The 7,840-nt window shown below is 32.6% G+C and overlaps 2 non-coding genes across 2 annotated transcripts; both read right to left on the reverse strand.

Annotated features, from left to right (window-relative positions):
* Positions 1-2,586: 2,586 nt before the first annotated feature.
* LOC145641377 (small nucleolar RNA snoR8a) lies at positions 2,587-2,677 on the reverse strand. Its single transcript, XR_014115408.1, has one exon. It is a non-coding gene; the product is annotated as a small nucleolar RNA snoR8a (small nucleolar RNA).
* Positions 2,678-2,796: 119 nt separating this feature from the next.
* Positions 2,797-2,889, reverse strand: LOC145641375 (small nucleolar RNA snoR8a). Its single transcript, XR_014115406.1, has one exon. It is a non-coding gene; the product is annotated as a small nucleolar RNA snoR8a (small nucleolar RNA).
* Positions 2,890-7,840: the final 4,951 nt, after the last annotated feature.

A 7,840-nucleotide genomic window follows, 5' to 3' on the forward strand; every position in this document is an offset into this window, starting at 1 on the left:
ATTTATCTTTTTTGGCTGATTTTCTCTATAAATATCGTATTAAAAACTCCGTTTTCATTCACCTACAATCAGTTTTCATTCGCAACCATTAATTCTCTAATTCTCTCTTAATCATTCACCAATTCTCATCAAGTTTTCTTGATTATTCTCTCTCTTTCTAAACTTGCTTTTTTCATACAAAATTCCGCATTCATTAGATCTAGAAACACCTAGCCATATTCGAAGTTACCTTCGCCCTAGACGTGAAAGGTTTAATTTTTGAGGGTTTGGTCCCAAATTTCTATTTCAATTATTTAATTTGATTGTTTTGTTTATTATTTTCCTTGAAGTTACTAACGTGTGTATTTTGTTATTAGAAAGAGTTACGAGGCATCAAAGTAAGTACTTTATTTATTGATTTATTGATATTATGATGTAGAAATCATGTTTATATTGTTATTATGATATTCCTAGTATCATGTCTAGGTTAATTTTAATATTAAATATGATTGCTATGATACCTTTTATTCTCTTCCTAATGTTTATGCTTGTTAGTATCATGTTAAGGTTAAAGATTTGATTTTTATTGCTTAGTGACATGCTAGGGTTTGTTATTAATCTTGTTAGTATCATGCCTAGAATCTTGCTATGTTTATTGTGCTTTAATATTAATATGAACATGGTAATTATTATAATTGTTATAATTTATGGTTATTAGGGCTTTAATGCTTGAAGGAAGATTTATATAAAGGATAGAGGCCACACATACAACATTAAACCATCTACAATGGTGATATTAGAGAAAGTTTTTTGTAGGAGAGTATTTTTTGCAAAGAATATCAATAAGTTGGTATCTAAAATTAACAACTCGTCAACTCTCAAAGTAAGTTGCTTAAGTTTAGATACTCAACTTTGAGTCTCATTTGACAAAAAGTGTAAGCCCTTTATCAATAATATAATATATTTTTTGTAATTTATTTAAGTTTTTTTTTAAAAAAAACTTACAATATGGATTTGATAGACTATAAATTGAAAGAAATATTGATATACTTTAAAAGTTTAGAGTGTCTCATCATTGAAAAATTAAACTTCACCTGAGTCACTAAATTAGAACAACAATATATTAGACTATCAAATGAACCTTTTCCACTAAAAAATCAATTATCATCTAAAATTCAAATGAAATTTTCAACCCTTATTCTTAAAATCAAATGATTAAATCAAATATTTTTTATACGGTACACAAAATACTCCTTCCACAACAAAATAAGTATTAAATGTACATGAATAATAAAATCATTTAAATTCAAATTGATTTAAAATTTTATTCAAAATTTAAATGAATATTAATTTTAGTGGAAAAAGGGCCAATTTTTACCCATAAATTGCTACAATGCTTGCATGTTTAATTATATGTATAATCTTTATCCTTTATGTATTGAACATGTATTAATAGGAAGAACAGTGCTCTTTCTCTTGCTTTTTGTAACAGGACCAATTTTTAATACAAAGTCTGAAGGGTTACTTGTTTAGTTTTACAAGGGTTTATTCATTTGTGTTATTAAAGGGCTGCTTAAGGGTTACTTGAGAATTATAGGGATGCAAGACGCTGATTGTATAATTATAGATTTCATTTTTATTTTATTGTTGTTTTAAACACTCTAATATGTGAGGCAAGCAAAGCCCAAGTACACAGCCATAAAAATCTAATTTCCAACAAATCATATCAACATGTTTTTATCAGTTTAGAACGACATTGAACCCAATAATTTCCGGCTCGTGTAGGACTGAAATGTCATACTCTCTCAATCCCCGAAAGAACGACAAATTTGGTTCAATTTTAGAGCTTGTTTGGTTGGTGTAGGAAGTAGGAAATTCTAATTCATGGGAAATTACTTCCTTTATTAAAATTCCTATGGAAATTGTGAATGACCAAAGAAAGGCTGGATAAGTAACTTCCCATTTTTGTGGGAAGTGAAAATTTCCATAAATTGTGACTTCCCCCATTTTTGCTTTTTAATATCAAAAAAACAACATACCCAAAAGGAAATTCATGGGAACTTTGAGTCCCATGAAAACTAAAGGCAACCAAACAAGCCCTTAATCCCAAAATGCAAAATTAGTTTCTCCACGTAATATTTTGTTCCACCCTTTTGTAAACCCAAAAGGGTGTTCTTTCGGAGACGAGGAGTAATATAAACAAAATTATTTACCTCCAAATTCAACTAAATTTCTACATAAACTTTTTTTTTGGTGAAAAATTTCTACATAAAATTAGTTAATTTAATATATTAAGATAGGTTTAAACTAAAAAATAGGGGCAAATTTTATTGCTTACCATTGTAGAAATGTAGAGGTGTGCGTAACCCCAATACCATACATTCAATGCACAGGAAAATCAGGGCTTTAAACACCACTTTTAATCAATTTTAGGAGTGCCAATTTTATGTAACATCCAATCCATTTAGACGCAACATAACAGATTTAGCTATCTCCTTTAACAAAATTCATTCTCATAACATAATCCAAAAAAAATAAAAACCAAGAATTTTTCAAAAAAAATAATCAATAAAAATAAATTACTCCGTATTGAACAGAAAAAATGGAGATGCTCATATACTATCCAGCTATTGAGGAGTCTTCCATGCAAAAATTAGCATTCAGAGATATAGATTATAAATTTAATCACAGCATCCAAACCATTCTTCAATCAATTTATTTAACTGTGGCCGATTGAATAAAATAGATTAAAGAATACTAAACAAAAAACATTTACTTATAAAAATTTGCTTTAGAAGAAAATTAAAAGAAGGGGTAAATCGCTCATATTCTATGGGTGTATAGATGAGTCTATCATGCCATGGTTATAGCAATTCAGAACGAGGAATTTTTTATAATCATCGCTACTTTACCCACAATTAAAGAATGAAAAAATAAAATAAAATAAATAAATGGAGATGAGAAGATAAAATCAAAAACCTTAATAGAAGAGGAATTGGAGTTGGAATAGGAAGCAGCGGCGAAGGGGTTATTATAGAAGAAGTAATGCAATTTGAAGACAATACATTTAAAACCCTAATCCTATGGGCCGACGAGCGGTCACCAAGACCCAAAACTCAGTACTCAGGAAAAAATCGTCAAGTTGTGTATATGGCATGATTGATAGTTGTTACCTACACCCCATTTAAGCATTATTGTCTACACCCCTCCCTCAAACTAAATTACTGTAATATCTACAACCCCTTTCCTTTTAGTTTTCCTTTTATAACTCACTAGAAATAACTATATAAGCCCATGCGATGTACGGTTCTATTAAAATTTATTTTATTTAATTTTAAATTTTATATATTTATAAAGATCATTCAATAGATATTTAGATAAAATTCCTAACATTATAAGATAATTTTAAAAAAAAAAAATTAATACTAATGCTATCTTTCGTAGGTTTATTTATTTTACGTGGCGCTTGAATTTAAAATCTCAAACCTTGTTTATCAATTTTGCTTAACTGACAATTTAAATTTTTAATTCAAAATAAATGACAAATCATTTTATTTAAAAAAATTTGTAATTATTAATCCCAACTTTCGTCGATTTCCTTTCATTAATCCCAACTTTCGATTATTATTGAATAATCCCAACTTTGGGGGGGCATTTTCTTTCATTAGGTCAAATGACCGGTGACCTGTTTAAAAGGTAAGTTTTTTTATTTATTTTCTTAAATGTCACATGTCGCAATCTCATTACTCAAAAAAATTAAAATTAAAAATAAAAACTAAAAATAAAAATACCCAACTGTAGGCGCCGTTTGAAGTGCGCCCACGTTAAGCATGTGTGAATATGCTTGGCACTCATAAGAAGTGGGAATTGACATTACGATTAGGGACAAGGTGATGCAAGTCTAAGCATGGAGAATTTCGAAGATTTGCTTATCATGCATCAAGATAGCTTGTCCCTAAACATTGATTCAAGCCAAGCATTGCATGGACACTTTCTTGGATATCAAAGCAAAGCCACGGTTTGCTTAGTGGTTTTTCTTGGAGTCTAGTTCACTTTCTTGAACTTTCTTGAATTTTCTTTACTTAGATTTTGCTTACAAGTTTTTACCTTTCACTTGAAAGGGTTTTTCTTGGTTCAAGCATTAGGATCTTTAATCTTTATTTAGTTCTTTAATTTTTATTTATTTATTTAGTTGCTTTAAAAATCAGTTAGTTAGCAAAATAAATCAGTTTAGGCGTGTGCTTGTTCTCCAAGGAGTTTGGTGTATGCTTGTGCTCCAAGGTGCTTGCTCTTCAAGCAAGTTAGAATTCTAGTTTAATTAGGATTGAATTAGGGACTTGTCCTAATCTTCCTAGGTAAACTAAATCTTATAAATAGGGCTGTAAACACACGAATAAAAATACACAGATTATTATTATTGTTTTAAGTTTTAAACACTTAAGTTTTGTTGATTGTGATCAATTGCTGTTTTGCTTGTTTTAGTTAAAACATTCGTTTGGATTGATTAATTAGGTGGATTCTTAATTGATTAATCTTAGTTTTTGTTTAATTCTTGGTGGATTTCCTGTATAGAATTAGACTTAAACATATCCCTTGTGTTTTGTTGATTTTCGGATCAATAATTCACATCATCGTTGGTATCAGAGCCAGGTTTGCGCAACTTCGGTAAAAATTAAACTGGGAACAATTGGCTGGGAATTTTTACGTGATTCTTTTTGCATTGAACTCTAAAAACGTCCAGCTATCACCATATAAAATTTCATAATTTTTAGTTGAGTAACGCGTTCTGCACAGCCTCAAACGTTTGGTGTTTGTGAACTGATTTGCGGTTGAGAGTCCGGTTTTTGTGTTGCCTAGTTTTCCTTCAAGATTCGATCTTTTAATCAAGATTTTTGCATGAACTGACTTGGTTTGTGTAGGAATCATGAGTGACGAGGAGGTTCCACAGGTTCCAAGGGGATTAACCTTAGAACAGGCTCAAAATCTTAGAAGAGATAGGCGAATTGACGAGTTGGCAGCAAGGATGGATGAGATATTAAAAAGGCTTGATACTCTTGCTGGAGATTCTTCAAGGAAAGGGAATTCTAACCCTAATTCTGGTTCAAGTGAGGAAGAACAACCAAGGAGGAACCCAAGGAGGCCACGAAATAATTATTCCTCAAGTGATGAATCACCAAGGCCTAGGAGAAGAGACCGACCAAAGGAAGATGATAGGAACCTTAGATTAGATCTTCCCGAATTCAATGGGAGTATGAATGAACCTGAAAAATACTTTGAGTGGATTAGAAGGGCCGAGACACTTTTTTATTACAAGGAGTATGATGAAAGGAAAAGATGCAAATTGGCTGAATTAAAACTGACCGGTTATGCTAGTCTTTGGTATGATAATCTAAAGAAGAAGAGGCATAAGGAGGGGCATGCAAGAATCTCAACTTGGGAACAACTCAAGAAGCACATGAAAAAAAGGTTCGTACCTAGTGATTATATTCAAGATGTTTATCTTAAGATGCAACTTTTTAAACAAAATTCTATGACTGTTGAGAATTATATTGGTGAATTTGAAAAGTTATGCATGTTATGTGGCTTAGAAGAGATTGTTGAGCATAAGATTGCTAGATTTATTTCGGGGTTGAATGATAGTATTGCTGAAAAGGTTGAATTGCAACAATATTGGTCCTTTGAGGATGTTTGCAAGGTAGCTTTGAAAGTTGAAAAACAGATAAAGGGGAAGAAAGGGACGTACACTAAGCCCTTTGTAAAAGGTTTCACTAAACCTTTTGAGAAGAACAGCTTGGAGAAAAGTGGTTCTAGTTCGAACTACAAGGAGACTAAATCAAAATTTGAAGCTCCTAAAAAACTTGTTGAAGATAGGAAGTGCTTCAAGTGTGGTAGTGTTGGTCACATTGCAACTAATTGTCCATCAAAAAGAGTAATGACTGCTCAAGAGTGGGAACAAGAACAAGCTAAGTGTGAGCAAGGTAGTGACTATGAAGAAAAGAACAAAGAGGAAAACTTTGAAGAAGAGGAGGGGCATATTGACGAAATTGATCCCGAGACTCATGGTCAAAGTTTGGTTCTAAGAAGGGCACTACACTCTAAAACTGTACCTATGGAAAACAATCAAAGGGAGAAAATCTTTCTTACAAGGTGCAAGGTAGAAGATAGGTTGTGTGATATGATCATAGACACGGGGAGTTGCACTAATGTGGTATCTACTTCTTTGGTAGACAAATTGAAGTGGCCAACTACTGAACATCCAAGCCCTTATAAGCTTCATTGGCTTAATAATTCGAGTGATGTTAAGGTAACTAAACAAGCCTTAATCTCCTTTTCAATTGGTAAATTTCATGATAAAGTTTTGTGTGATGTTTGTCCTATGGATGCTTGTCATATACTATTAGGCCGTCCTTGGCAATATGATAGATTTGTGAAGTTTGATGGAAGGACTAATGTGTATGTTGTGAGAAAAGGAGAAAAAGAGAGACCGGTTGCTTTAAAACCTTTGATAAGCAACAAGTATTCTAATGTTACCTCTAATTCGAAGAGTTCTTATTTGATTAGTGAGAGGGAATTAGAAAAAGAGATTTGCAGCAACAATGTGGTATATATACTTGTTTCAATGAGATTCGAATTGATCAAAATAAACAAGCAAAGAGGCCGTATGAATTGGAATCTGTTTTAGAAGAATTCAAGGATGTCTTTCCTAAGGAATTACCTCCGGGACTACCTCCTATTCGTGGGATAGAGCATCAAATTGACTTGATTCCGGGAGCACCATTATCTAATAAGGCAGCCTATAGAAGTAATCCGGAAGAAACAAAGGAGATGCAAAGGCAAATTGAAGAGCTTATGGCTAGAGGATACGTGAGGGAAAGTATGAGCCCTTGTTCCGTGCCTACTTTACTTGTCCCAAAGAAAGATGGGAGTTGGCGCATGTGTATTGATAGTAGGAGTGTGAATAACATCACTATCAAATACCGATTTCCTATTCCAAGATTAGATGATCTACTTGATGAACTACATGGTTCACAGTTGTTTTCTAAGATTGATCTTATGAGTGGTTATCATCAAATTCGAATGAGAGAAGGAGATGAGTGGAAAACAACATTCAAGACTAAGTTAGGGTTATATGAATGGTTGGTGATGCCGTTTGGACTCACTAATGCACCTAGCACTTTCATGAGGTTGATGCATGAGGTACTTAAACCTTTCCTTGGCAAGTTTGTTATTGTTTATTTAGATGATATTCTGATATACTCTAAAAATTTGCATGATCATTTAAATCATCTAACAAGTGTGTTTGAAGTGTTAAGAGAGAAGAAACTCTATGCTAAGCTTGAAAAATGCTACTTCTTAGTGCCTAGTGTTACTTTTCTTGGTTATGTTGTATCAAAAAATGGAGTTTCAGTTGATCATTCGAAAGTAGAGGCTATTAAAACTTGGCCTATTCCTACTAATATGAGTGAAGTAAGGTCTTTTCATGGTCTAGCTTCGTTCTATAGAAGATTTGTCAAGAATTTCTCAAGTATTGTGGCGCCTATGACCGAATGTTTGAAGAAGGATAAGGGTGAATTTGAATGGACTAAAGAAGCTCAAAGTGCGTTTGAGTTGGTTAAAAAGAAGCTATGTGAAGCACCTATACTTGCGTTACCAGATTTCTCAAGTCCTTTTGAAGTTGAAACCGATGCTAGTGGAGTTGGAATTGGAGCAGTTTTACTCCAAAAGAAGAGGCCTATTGCATATTTCAGTGAGAAATTGGGAGGAGCTCGATTGAACTATTCTACTTATGATAAAGAGTTCTATGCCATTGTTAGAGCTTTAGATCATTGGAGTCATTATCTCCGACCTAATCACTTTGTGT

The sequence above is a fragment of the Chenopodium album genome, chromosome 7 (assembly GCF_948465745.1).
Source record: "Chenopodium album chromosome 7, dcCheAlbu1.1, whole genome shotgun sequence".
Classification (NCBI taxonomy): domain Eukaryota; kingdom Viridiplantae; phylum Streptophyta; class Magnoliopsida; order Caryophyllales; family Amaranthaceae; genus Chenopodium; species Chenopodium album.